The sequence below is a fragment of the Rhinatrema bivittatum genome, chromosome 1, assembly GCF_901001135.1.
Source record: "Rhinatrema bivittatum chromosome 1, aRhiBiv1.1, whole genome shotgun sequence".
NCBI classification, from domain to species: domain Eukaryota; kingdom Metazoa; phylum Chordata; class Amphibia; order Gymnophiona; family Rhinatrematidae; genus Rhinatrema; species Rhinatrema bivittatum.
The window spans coordinates 828,137,351-828,152,227 of NC_042615.1; positions in this window are offsets into that span (position 1 = coordinate 828,137,351).

Here is a 14,877-nt window from a genome sequence, read left to right on the forward strand (position 1 = left end):
TTCCTCATAGGGGAGCTGTTCCATCCCCTTATCATTTTGGTTGCCCTTCTCTGTACCTTCTCCATCGCAACTATATCTTTTTTGAGATGTGGCGACCAGAATTGTACACAGTATTCAAGGTGCGGTCTCACCATGGAGCGATACAGAGGCATTATGACATTTTCCGTTCTATTAACCATTCCCTTCCTAATAATTCCTAACATTCTATTTGCTTTTTTGACTGCTGCAGCACACTGAGCCGACGATTTTAAAGTATTATCCACTATGATGCCTAGATCTTTTACCTGGGTGGTAGCTCCTAATATGGAACCTAACATCGTGTAACTACAGCAAGGGTTATTTTTCCCTATGTGCAACACCTTGCACTTGTCCACATTAAATTTCATCTGCCATTTGGATGCCCAATCTTCCAGTCTTGCAAGGTCCTCCTGTAATGTATCACAGTCTGCCTGTGATTTAACTACTCTGAATAATTTTGTATCATCCGCAAATTTGATAACCTCACTCGTCGTATTTCTTTCCAGATCATTTATATAAATATATTGAAAAGCACCGGTCCCAATACAGATCCCTGAGGTACTCCACTGTTTACCCTTTTCCACTGAGAATATTGACCATTTAATCCTACTCTCTGTTTCCTGTCTTTTAACCAGTTTGTAATCCACGAAAGGACATCGCCTCCTATCCCATGACTTTTTAGTTTTCGTAGAAGCCTCTCATGAGGGACTTTGTCAAACGCCTTCTGAAAATCCAAATACACTACATCTACCGGTTCACCTTTATCCACATGTTTATTAAGCCCTTCAAAAAAATGAAGCAGATTTGTTAGGCAAGACTTCCCTTGGGTAAATCCATGTTGACTATGTCCCATTAAATCATGTCTTTCTATATGCTCTACAATTTTGATCTTGAGAATAGTTTCCACTATTTTTTCCGGCACTGAAGTCAGGCTCACTGGTCTATAATTACGCGGATCGCCCCTGGAGCCTTTTTTAAATATTGGGGTTACATTGGCCACCCTCCAGTCTTCAGGTACAATGGATGATTTTAAATGATAGGTTACAAATTTTAACTAATAGATCAGAAATTTCATTTTTGAGTTCCTTCAGAACCCTAGGATGCTGAAGATTTCTTTCTTATCCCACAATAAAATGCTAAAATAGAACGGGCCCCAGAATCCAAAGGATGATGATAGGAAAACCAGGAGAGGGTGAGAGTGTCTGCTGCGGATCTTGGGGGTTTTTACTTCTGATCCTCAGATCTGGGACTGATATCTCCTGATGTGGGATGTTACTTTTACATGGAGATCACATCCTGTCATGCACTGTAACACAGATCCCACTGTGACTCTCTCACAGGGGAAGGTTTTAATGCAAAAGCAAATCCTCAGACTGGAAAGAAGTCTCCTGGTGATCAGGAGTTTGTTTCTCACCCTGGTGTCTCCGCTAAAAAGTGACTTTGCTATTCTGTGACCTTCCCAGGAGAGATTCTCCCTAATCTCACTGCTCTCTTTCTTTCATTTAGGGTGTTCCTGTACCTGAGGATACTCCGGTAAGCCTAAACTTTAGCTCCTGATAAATATTCACATTAATTTGAGCGAGATTTAAATTTCTGTTTCTTTCTCTCTTGTCTATTGACAATTTCACTGAAAAATGACTCGTAAAACCCTGAAGTTACAAATTATAAACGCTTGTATTCCTGACAATATTAGTGTGGGGAAATAGCAAATAAGGGCAGGTAAATATCAATGCCCCCAACCCCTCTTGTCTGTCCTATTCAGATTTTACTTCTCAGATTTTCTTCCATTTTGATTACATGAGCACAAATCTTATGACTCTCAAACTGGCCTCGGCTTTCTATCTCCAATCATTGAGTCCCTCTTATCCAGCTAAATAACACTGAACGGGCTTTGAATATCAGGCCCTGTGTGTCTATTATATTGTGTGATGCCTCCAAGCACTGTTTCCATTGGTAAATGTGCAGTAGATTTCTCTTCCTTATATTTCACATCCTACAATAAAATGCTAAAACATAACGGGACCCAGAATCCAAAGGATGATGATAGGAAAACCAGGAGAGGGTGAGAGCTTCTGCTGCGTGTGAGGAAATAGTAAATAAGAGAAGGTACGAGTCACTGCCCCCATCCCCCCTTGTCAGCTCTGATTCTCTGCCATTTTGGACAGATGATCATAAAACTTCTCACTCCAAACCAGCACCTGCTTCGTATCTCCACTCATTACTGCAGGGCATGTTGCGGTCTGCACCGCTTCCCCTCTCTTCCCAGTGACCGGCGCCTACCTACATGTCAGAAACGCCGCACTCCGCGGTCTCCGGGTCCCAGGGACGCGCATAGGCCCATGTGGCATCCGCCATTTCCTTGTCTCTCTCGCAGTAGCCTCGCGCGCGTGCGAGTACGGCCTCTTTGTGCGTCCAGAACCCGGAAGTCCGGCTCCGCCCGCGCTGATGATGTCACTCTCCACCCAGATATAACCGGCGCCCGGACCTCTCCTCATCGCCTTGCAATGAGGTTCACTACAGTCCTGTAGCTCTGAGTTGCGTGTCTACTTGCCGTGTTCCTGCCTGCCTTGACTCCGGTTCGTCCTGACTACGCTCTACCTGCTGCCTGCCTTGACTCCGGTTCGTCCTGACTACGCTCTGCCTGCTGCCTGCCTTGACTCCGGTTCGTCCTGACTACGCTCTACCTGCTGCCTGCCTTGACTCCGGTTTGTCCTGACTACGCTCTGCCTGCTGCCTGCCTTGACTCCGGTTCGTCCTGACTATGCTCTACCTGCTGCCTGCCTTGACTCCGGTTTGTCCTGACTACGCTCTGCCTGCTGCCTGCCTTGACTCCGGTTCGTCCTGACTACGCTCTACCTGCTGCCTGCCTTGACTCCGGTTCGTCCTGACTACGCTCTGCCTGCTGCCTGCCTTGACTCCGGTTTGTCCTGACTACGCTCTGCCTGCTGCCTGCCTCGACTTTGGCTCGTCTCTGTTCCTGCGTCAGCTTCCAGTCCTGCCTTCTCCTGGTTCCTGCGGACCCCGCTCCAGGTCCTACTTGCATCCACCTATGCCTGCTCTATAGACTCTCTCTCTCACTGCTACTCAAGTCCCAAGGTGCCAGAACCCTACGAGCCCCTCCTGGGGGGTTCTGGGTACCCAGGTGAAGATCTTGCACTGGACTCTATCCTCTCTGGTCTGCTTAGTTCTCTGTCGCTGGACTCTCTCGCTGGTACTCAAGTCCCAAGGAGCCAGAACCCTACGGGCTCCTCCTGGGGGGTCCTGTGTACCCGGGTGAAGACCTTGTACCAGATTCTATTACTATTGGACTTCCTAGCTCTTTGAGTCTTGGCTCCGCCTCCCAACCTACCCCACCTCTCGTAGTAGGTTGGCCCAAGGATCCACTATTCTACCGCAGAACCCGGCTGCAACAGGGCATGGCAGTTACTACCCTTAGCAGTAACATGGGGTAACCTGCATGGAACAGCAGTTATTGCCCTTAACAGAAACATGAGATAGACAGCACAGAGCAGAAGTTACTACACTTAACAGTAGCATGGGGGCAATCTGCAAGAAACTGCAGTTATTACCTTTAATAGAAGTCATCGGTGTAACCTACAGGAGTGGCACTTATTATCCTTACACTACCTTTAACAAAAACATGTGGTTAACCTCCATGAGGTGCAATTCCCACTGCTAACATAAGCATGGGCTTAACCTGCATGGAGTGGCAGTTACTACCCTCAGCAGAAGGCATTGGGGTAATCTGCAGGGAGCAGCAATTACTGCCCTTAACAGTAACTTGGGTGGAACCTGCAAGGAGCCGCAGTTATTACCCTTAACAGAATGCGTGCAGATAACCTGCAGGGAGTGCAGGGGATAACCTTCATAGAGTGGCAGTTACTACCCTTAAAAGAAGGTATGGGGTAACCTGCATGAAGCAGCAGTTGCTGCCCTTAACAAAAACATGGGTGTAATTTGCATGAAGCGGCAGTTACCACCGCTAATATAAACATGGGCTTAACCTGCATTGAGTGGCAGTTACTACCCTTAGCAGTAGCATGAGGGTAACCTGCATGGAGCAGCAGTTACTACCTTTAAATAAATATAGGGTAAACAGCAGATATTTGCAGTTACTACCCTTAAAATAAACATGGGGGTAACCTACACAGAGCGGCAGTTACTACTTTTAAATACACATGGGGGAAACCTGCAGGGAATGGTAGTTACTACCTTTAACAGAAACATGGGGTAACCTGCACAGAGTGGCAGTTACTATTTATTTATTTAAACATTTTTATATACCGGCATTAGTTGTGGACATCATGCCGGTTTACATCAAAACTGGTAAAGTATGGAAGTTACATTTTAACAGGGAATTAGAAACTGTGAGGAGGGTAAATAATTAAATAGGATAGACGAGAAATAACAGTAGCATTAACATTAACATGGTTCCTCGGTGTGAACGAGGAGAGAGGATAACAAGATATGGTTCCTCAGCATGAGGAAGATGGAACAGACGCAATGTGGTCTATTTTTTTTTTATTGGAGGAGGTGTGAGTTTTTATTCTGGGTAGGCATGTTTGAACAACCATGTTTTCAATTTCTTTTTGAAGTTGTTCATACATTTATTTTATTTATTTATTTATTATTTTTATTATACCGAGTTTCATGATCGGAATCACATCAACCCGGTTTACAATTAACAATGTGAGTAAAGACAGAGAGTAACAAAGTAAAGAACATGGTTCAAGGCGTAGGTCAGGCGGCAGTGTGTTCCAGTGAGCGGGTTACTACCCTTACCAGAAATATTACTTACCAGGTGAGTTACTACCCTTACCAGAAATATGAGGGTAAACATGGGTGGGACCTGCATGGAGTAGAAGTTACTACTCTAAAAAGAAACATGGAGTTAACCTGCACAGAGCAATAGTTAATATCCTTAACAATTACATGGGGAACATGCACAGAGCGGCAGTTACTACCCTTAACAGTAACATGAGGGTAACGTGTATGGAACAGCAGTTACTGCCATTAAGAGAAACATAAGGTTAACCTGCATGGAGGAGCAGTTACTACCTTTAAAAGAAACATGGGGTAAACTACAGTGAACGGCAGTTACCACCCTTAAGAGAAACATGGGGATAACGTGAACAGATATGCAGTTACTACCCTTAACAGAAACCTGAGTGTAACCTGCACCCGGCATGCAGATACTTCCTTTAAGAGAAACATGCTTGTAACCTACAAGGGGTGGCAGTTATTACCCTTAACAGAAGCATGGCAGTAACCTGCAGGGAGTGGCAGTTATTACCCTTAACACCTGCAATGGAACAGCAGTTACTACCTTTAAAAAAGCATGGGATAAACATCATAGATCGGCAGTTACTATTCTTAAAAGAAACATGGGGTAACCAACACATAGTGGCAGTTACTACCCTCGAAAGAAGCAATGGGTTAACCTGCAGGGAGCATCAGTTACTACCCTTAACAGAAATCTTTGATAACCTGCACAGAGAGGTAGATTCTACCTTTAACAGAAGGCATGGGGATAATCTGCAGGGAGCATCAGTTACTACCCTTAAGAGAAACCTTTGATAACCTGCACATAGAGGTAGATTCTACCTTTAACAGAAGGCATGGGGATAATCTGCAGGGAGCATCAGATACTACCCTTAACAGAAACCTTTGATAACCTGCACATAGAGGTAGATTCTACCTTTAACAGAAGGCATGGGGATAATCTGCAGGGAGCATTAGTTACTACCCTTAACAGAAACCTTTGATTACTTCACATAGAGGTAGATTCTACCTTTAACAGAAGGCATGGGGATAATCTGCAGGGAGCATCAGTTACTACCCTTAACAGAAACCTTTGATAACCTGCACATAGAGGTAGATTCTACCTTTAACAGAAGGCATGGGGATAATCTGCAGGGAGCATCAGTTGACAGTTACTACCCTTAACAGAAACCTTTGATAACCTGCACATAGAGGTAGATTCTACCTTTAACAGAAGGCATGGGGATAATCTGCAGGGAGCATTAGTTACTTCCCTTAACAGAAACCTTTGATTACTTCACATAGAGGTAGATTCTACCTTTAACAGAAGGCATGGGGATAATCTGCAGGGAGCATCAGTTACTACCCTTAACAGAAACCTTTGATAACCTGCACATAGAGGTAGATTCTACCTTTAACAGAAGGCATGGGGATAATCTGCAGGGAGCATCAGTTACTACCCTTAACAGAAACCTTTGATAACCTGCACATAGAGGTAGATTCTACCTTTAACAGAAGGCATGGGGATAATTTGCAGGGAGCATCAGTTACTATCTATAACAGAAGGCATGGGGATAATCTGCAGGGAGCATCAGTTACTACCCTAACAGAAACCTTTGATAACCTGCACATAGAGGTAGATTCTACCTTTAACAGAAGACATGGGGATAATCTGCAGGGAGCATCATTTACTACCCTTAACAGAAACCTTTGATAACCTGCACATAGAGGTAGATTCTACCTTTAACTGAAGGCATGGGGATAATCTGCAGGGAGCATCAGTTACTACCCTTTACAGAAACCTTTGATAACCTGCACATAGAGGTAGATTCTACCTAACAGAAGGCATGGGGATAATCTGCAGGGAGCATCAGTTACTATCTATAACAGAAGGCATGGGGATAATCTGCAGGGAGCATCAGTTACTACCCTAACAGAAACCTTTGATAACCTGCACATAGAGGTAGATTCTACCTTTAACAGAAGACATGGGGATAATCTGCAGGGAGCATCATTTACTACCCTTAACAGAAACCTTTGATAACCTGCACATAGAGGTAGATTCTACCTTTAACTGAAGGCATGGGGATAATCTGCAGGGAGCATCAGTTACTACCCTTTACAGAAACCTTTGATAACCTGCACATAGAGGTAGATTCTACCTAACAGAAGGCATGGGGATAATCTGCAGGGAGCATCAGTTACTACCCTTAACACATACAAGTAGATTCTACCTTTAACAGAAGGCATGGGGATAATCTATAGGGAGCATCAGTTACTACCCTTAACAGAAACGTTTGATAACCTGCACATAGAGGTAGATTCTACCCTGAACAGAAGGCATGGGGATAATCTGCAGGGAGCATCAGTTACTACCCTTAACAGAAACCTTTGATAACCTACACATAGAGGTAGATTCTACCCTGAACAGAAGGCATGGGGATAATCTGCAGGGAGCATCAGTTACTACCCTAACAGAAACCTTTGATAACCTGCACATAGAGGTAGATTCTACCTTTAACTGAAGGCATGGGGATAATCTATAGGGAGCATCAGTTACTACCCTTAACAGAAACGTTTGATAACCTGCACATAGAGGTAGATTCTACCCTGAACAGAAGGCATGGGGATAATCTGCAGGGAGCATCAGTTACTACCCTTAACAGAAACCTTTGATAACCTACACATAGAGGTAGATTCTACCCTGAACAGAAGGCATGGGGATAATCTGCAGGGAGCATCAGTTACTACCCTAACAGAAACCTTTGATAACCTGCACATAGAGGTAGATTCTACCTTTAACAGAAGACATGGGGATAATCTGCAGGGAGCATCATTTACTACCCTTAACAGAAACCTTTGATAACCTGCACATAGAGGTAGATTCTACCTTTAACAGAAGGCATGGGGATAATCTATAGGGAGCATCAGTTGTTACTACCCTTAACAGAAACGTTTGATAACCTGCACATAGAGGTAGATTCTACCCTGAACAGAAGGCATGGGGATAATCTGCAGGGAGCATCAGTTACTACCCTTAACAGAAAACCTTGATAACCTGCACATAGAGGTAGATTCTACCTTTAACAGAAGGCATGGGGATAATCTGCAGGGAGCATCAGTTACTACCCTTAACAGAAAAGCTTGATAACCTGCACATAGAGGTAGATTCTAACTTTAACAGAAGGCTTGGGGATAATCTGCAGGGAGCATCAGTTACTACCCTTTATAGACACCTTTGATAACCTGCACATAGAGGTAGATTCTAACTTTAACAGAAGGCATGGGGATAATCTGCAGGGAGCATCAGTTGACAGTTACTACCCTTAACAGAAACCTTTGATTACCTGCACATAGAGGTAGATTCTACCTTTAACAGAAGGCATGGGGATAATCTGCAGGGAGCATCAGTTACTACCCTAACAGAAACCTTTGAAAACCTGCACATAGAGGTAGATTCTACCTTTAACAGAAGGCATAGGGATAATCTGCAGGGAGCATCAGTTGACAGTTACTACCCTTAACAGAAACCTTTGATTACCTGCACATAGAGGTGGATTCTACCTTTAACAGAAGGCATGGGGATAATCTGCATGGAGTGGCAGTTACTACCTTTAACAGTATCATGGGTTACGATCTTTAGGGCAAGGATGGGGCCCAGACTTGAGAACCTGGCTTCCAGACTGAGTCACTGCTTCAGGCCTGGGCCCAGACTCCAGCCTATGCTAAAGACCCAAGTGTCCGTATCTTGCCTAGCCATTAAATACCCAACAGATTAGCTAAGTGATAGTACCCTAGTGTGGGACTCAGGCCATGGCTTCGTCCCCAGCTTCATCCAGGTCCTCAGCCGAGACTTCATCATTGCGCTCAACTTAGGCAACAGCCTCTGGCTCTGATCTCTGCCTACGTGATAGGCGATGCTATGGTCTTGGGCCTCGGCCTAGGCATGAAACATTCCTTTCAAAGAATGCAACAAGTAAGGTATGTTTAATTTGAGGGGCCCCAATTTGATTTGGGTTCACATGAAATAAATACGTTGCCCTTAAACATTACATTTTTTAAATTTGTTTGAAATGAATGTTTATCTCTAGTAGAGATGTGAATCGTGTGATAGATCGTCTTAACGATCGATTTCGGCTGGGGGAGGGAGGGAATTGGATCGTCGCGGTTTTGTTTTTTTAAATATCGTGTATATCGTAATTCGGGGGAGGGCGGGAAAACCGGCACACTAAAACATCCCTAAAACCCACCCCGACCCTTTAAAATAAATCCCCCACCCTCCTGAACCCCCCCAAAATGTCTTAAATTACCTGGGGTCCAGTGGGGGGGGGGGGTCCCGTTGTGATCTTCCACTCTCGGGCCACGAGTGCGTTGATAGAAATGGCGCCGGTGCTACCTTTGCTCTGTCATATGACAGGGCAAAGGTAGCGCCGGCGCCCTGGAAAATGGCACCATTTTCCATTATGGCAACACGATTCGAGTGCAGGAGGTCGTTCCCGGACCCCCGCTGGACTTTTGGCAAGTCTTGTGGGGGTCAGGAGGCCCCCCCAAGCTGGCCAAAAGTCCCTGGGGGTCCAGCGGGTGTCCGGGAGCGATCTCCTACGCTCGTGACGTCGGGGGACAGGAAGCAAAATGGCGCCAGCACTACCTTTGCCCTGTCGTAGCGCCGGCGCCATTTCTATCAACGCACCCGTGGCCCGAGAGTGGAAGATCACAACGGGACCCCCCCACTAGACCCCAGGTTATTTAAGACATTTTGGGGGGGTTCGGGAGGGTGGGGGATTTATTTTAAAGGGTCGGGGTGGGTTTTAGGGATGTTTTAGTGTGCCGGTTTTAGTGTGCCGGTTTTAGTGTGCCGGTTTCTTCCAGGTACCTATCTGGGATACCGGATTCTTGCTCCTCGAGGGCCTGCTCTCCCTGCCTTGGTGCCTGCAACTTTACTACTTCTGCCTGCCAGGATTTCCATCACTACAGCTACCAACTTTTGTGAGTAATGTAACTATTGTCAAGTCTGTCTCACCTACAGCTCAGCGCTGGGAGCCTACATCTGGGACTTCTTCTCCTATCTCGCGCTGCCTACCATCTCTCTAGAGTGGGACTGGACTCCTCTGCCGAGGATCCCTGGACTCCTTCTACTAGGTTATCTCACTGATGCCATGTCCTGGCAGTACCACCAAGCTGTATAATAAATTCTATCATCTCTGTCTACGTGTATTGAGTCTAGCCAACTACTGCGGTTCCTCATGAGGCTCCTCCCTGTGGGAGTAGCCATCGCCGCAGTACCCAAGAATCCATTCCAACCCCTGAAACCAAAACACCATGCTGTGTCAGACCAAGGGTCCATCAAGCCCAGCATCCTGTTTCCAACAGAGGCCAAACCAGGCCACAAGAACCTGGAAGTTACCAAACACCAAGAAGATCTCATGCTACTAAGAAGTAGCTATTCCCTAAGAAAACTTGATTAATAGCAGTTAATGGGCCTCTCCTCCAAGAACTTATCCAAACCTTTTTTGAACCCAGCTGCACTAACTGCACTAATCACATCCTCTGGCAACAAATTCCAGAGCTTTATTGTGCGTTGAGTGAAAAAATAATTTTCCCCGATTAGTCCGGCCAGTGAGATCAATAAGGGAATCCGGCCGGCGAGATCAATAAGGGAATCCAGGGATGAAGGTAGTTTGCGGACTGCCAGCTCATCCTTGATACGAATGCTCACCCCCTTGAGGAAGATGGCTCTGGCAATCCAGGTCCCAGTGGAGTTCCCAGGACAAGGTTCAGAACTCGATCATGCAGTCCACCAGGGACCTAGTGCCCTGCCTGAGGTGCAGGAGCATGGAACCAGACGCAGATTGTCTGCCCGGGTCATTGAAGACAGACCGGAATACAGCAAGAAACCTGGGCATGCTCCCAGAGGGGTGAGGCCCAGGGCAAGGCCTTACTATCCCGGAGAGAGAAAATGTAGGTAGTCTTGGTGACCACGTCCTATTGGTCCCTTGGTGACCACGTCCTATTTACCTTCCTATTTACCTTCTGCTTTCAGGAAAGCTGAAAGCAGAAGTACATATTACATTGGCTCAGAAAACCCTGGCACAACAGGTGTTTTCCAGTGAAGCGTGGAGGCGCTGGAAGTGGAACGATCGGTCGTGGAACCGGCATGGCAGCCAAAGGTTTGGACGTAGGAATCGGCGGAGTTACCACCACGGTGGCATCTAGAAACGCATTATGGTTCTCCATGCTGCCACAAGGTTCCCCAGAATCTTTTGTTGTTCAATTATCTTTTGTACCAGACCAGGAATGTCCTGTATTGCTGAGACCTCTACCAGGTCCATGGACTTGGCAATCTGTTAGGATTTGTGGACTCTTGCCCCAAGGTGGGGTTGGCGCTACCTGTGGGGTTGAGACCTGCTGTTGCATCCGTCGCTGCTCGACACCCTCACTCCGCCTTTTTTGCCTCTGTGGTGACTCCCTCCGGGTCTGATGGATGGTGAGCTGCTGTGGGGTCTTCTTGCTGTCTCCCTGCTGTGTTCCCGGACCGGCAAGACGCTGAAGATCTGCCATGTTGTCTGATGATGTAGGGCTCACGCGTGCGTGCACTCCGATTGATGTACCAGCAAGGGTGTGAATCTCGGGGGCATCCCCCTGAGTTGACGTCATCTGCTTCCAATATAAAAGGTCTCAGTATTCGCTAATGAATTGAGTTAGCAAGGATTTGTCCAAGCTACTCTGCCTCCTCGGACTTACCAGGGGTACCCGCTCCTCGGGGGCCTTGCTCTCTTTTCTTTATTTCAGATTGCTGATAGGACCCGGTACTCGCTCCTCGAGGGCCCATGTTCCTGAACACTCTGAAGATTCTCTACTGCCTGGAAGCTATCGCAGATACAGACAATTTTGAGTTACCATCACTCTCTCAGAGCTTTCTCTGGAAGCAAGTACTCGCTCCTCGAGGGCCTAACCCTTTCCAGCTACTGAGCTTCCTCAAGACCTTATGTGAGTTTTGTCATCCAGTTCTGGCTATGAACACAGCATACCCTGTCTACTCACTATCTATAGTTTCTCTACAGCTCAACAACCCTGGGATCACTGTTCCAGTACCTGAGGCAGTAGTGAGCTGATATGCATATCAGCTCACTACTGCCACCTCTGGTGGTTCTACTAACCTGTCTAATAAAAGAATTATCTGTGTCTGTCTCCATACCCAAGCCTAGCTGGTGGTCCCTCTCAGGATATCCTCCTGGGGGCGCAGTCATCTGCCATCGGCCCAAGGACACACCTATCTACATTCCTCTACAGCTGAGTGCCCTCTCCAAGCACTCCGCTGGTAACAGACTGCTACTCCTTCCCATCAGGAGTCTTCAGCGACAGATTCATAACTGATTGCAACTCTGCAGTCTATACCTTTAAAGATGGTTAACTCCTCCCTCTACAGGAGTCGATGCATAACAGATTGCTAACTCCTCCCTCCTTAGGAGCCAAGCCATAACAGATGCTACTCCTCCCTTCCACCGGAGCAGTTCACAACAGATTCCTGACTCCTCACGGAGAACTTTAACAACTTGCTAACGCCTCCTCTCTCGAGGAGTAGATCATAACACACGCAGGTCCCCACTGTTGGGAGGCGAGGCTGGCCGGGAGCAGAGGCAAACAGGACCTTCGCCAGTACCAGCCCTCGTTACCCACAGGTTGAGTCTTTCGGTGCTGGGGCCAGCTGGTCTTAGGAGGGCCTCTGTGAAAGTAGTCCCAGGGTAGATAGGCAGCTGGAGACAGGGAGTATCGGAGAGTACAGATTCAGTCCAAGGTCAAGAGTCTCTCCAGGAGGGAGAGAGAGAAGTCCTCAAGCAAAGAGGTGCTACCGCAGTTCCGGAGTCAGTAGAACAGGAACACAGGGGGTAGGACCCGTAGGAAGGAAATGCAGAAGAAGAGGCCTGAGGAATAGTATCTTGAAGAAAGCCCTGAGAGACATCCCGCAGAGCTGGGACACCAAGACAGTCCTGTAATATAGAGGTGCAGCGCCAGGCCCTGAGCAGGTGCATAGAGACAACATCTCGTGACATAGAAGCTGTGACTCAGACAGAGAGCCGAAGCAGGGTGTTATGATGTACAGCGCTGAGCCAGGTCCAGAGGAGAGGAAGCACTGAGACAGGTCCCAGATGTTGAAGCGCTGAGTTGGACCCTGAGGAGCGGGGCGCTGAGGCAGGCCCCAATTGTAGAAGCGCTTAGCCAGACCTTGAGGAGCAGGCGCTGAGGCTGAGTCCCAGATGAAGAAGCACTAGCTAGGCCCCAAGGAGCGGAGCACCGAGGCAAGGTCCCAGGTGGAGAAGCGCTAAGCCAGGACCCCGAGGAGCAGAGCACTGAGAAGGATTCCAACGAGAAGAGAAGGGATCCACAGAGCAGGAACAACAGGTCCAGAGAACTAGAGCGAGCACCAGTTAGGAACCAAGGAACTCATTGCCAAGTCAGTTAGTGGTGGCAAGAGGTAGTTCTTAAATACCCCTGACTGGTGATGTCATCAGCCGGGGACAAGTCTGAAGTTCCCGCCATTCGCCCTTTAAAGGGAGGACAGATGGCACGCGCTTGCGCGCACCTAGAGAGGCCCAGGATCGGAACGCTGGTCGGCGGCGTCCCAGCCACCACGTGGAGCACAGGGAGCCAGGAGGAACACTGCAGCAGTGATTGTCTGCAGCCACGAGAGCACCGAGTAACCTGCACTGAGTTGCGGTTACTACCCTTAACAGAATCATGGAGGGAAAACTTCAGAGTGTGGCAGTTACTACCCTTAGGAGAAGCATGAGGTAAACTGCACAGAGCAGCTGTTACTACCTTTAGTGGAAACATTTGGCAACCTACACACAGTGGCAATTATTATCCTTAAGAACTACATGGGGGTAACCTGTATGGAGCCGCAGTTATTACCGTTAACAGAAAAATGGGTGAGGCCTGTATGGATTGGCAGTTACTACCCTTAATAGTAACATGAGGGTAACCTGTTTGGAACTTACTATGTTTAACAGAAACACAAGGGTAATCTGCATGGAACAGCAGTTACTACCTTTTAAAAAAACATGGGGTAAACCTAAGAGATCGGCAGTTAATACTCTTAACAGTAACATGGAGGTAACCCTCACCCAGCAACAGTTACTACCTTTAACAGAAACATAAGCATAACCTGCCCGGAGTGGCAGTTATTACCCTTAACAGAAACATGGTATTAACCTTCACAGAGCATTAATTACTACCCTTAACAGTAGCATCAAGGTAACCTGCACAGAGCGGTAGTTACTACCCTTAACAGAAACATTTGTTAACCTTTACAGAGCAGCAGTTAATATCCTTAACATATTAATGGTGGTAACCTGCAGGGAGTGGCAGTTATTACTCTTAACAGAAACATGGGGGTAACCTGAAAGGAGCAGCAGTTACTGCCCTTAACAGAAACATTTGTTAACCTTTACAGAGCGGCAGTTAATATCCTTAACATATTAATGGCGATAACCTGCAGGGAGTGGCAGTTATTATTACTCTTAACAGAAACATGGGAGTAACCTGAATGGAGCCGCAGTTACTACCCTTAACAAAAACATGGGATATCTTTCAAGGCAAGGCAGTTACTACCCTTAACAGAAGGCATGGGGGTAACCTGCACGGAGTGGCATTTACTACCTTTAACAGTAACATGGGATACCCTCTTTAGGGCAAGGATAAGGCCCAGGCCTGAGAACTTGGCCTCCAGACTGAGTCACCGCTTCTGGCCTGGACCCAGGCTCTGGAGTTTAGATCTTGCCTAGCCATTAAATACCCAACAGATCATCTAAGTGATAGTTCCCTAGGGTGGGGCTCAGACCATGTCCTCATCCCCAGCTTCATCCAGGTCCTCAGCCGAGACTTCAACATTGCGCTTAACTTAGGCAACAGCCTCTGCTTTTCATCTCTGCCTACGTGATAGGTGATGCTCTGCTCTCAGGCCTCGGCCTAGGCGTGAAGTATTCCTTTCAAATAATGCAACAAGTAAGGTATGTTTAATTTGAGGGGCCCCGATTTGATTTGGGTTCACATGAAATAAATACGTTGACCTTACACATTACATTATTGAAATGTGTTTGA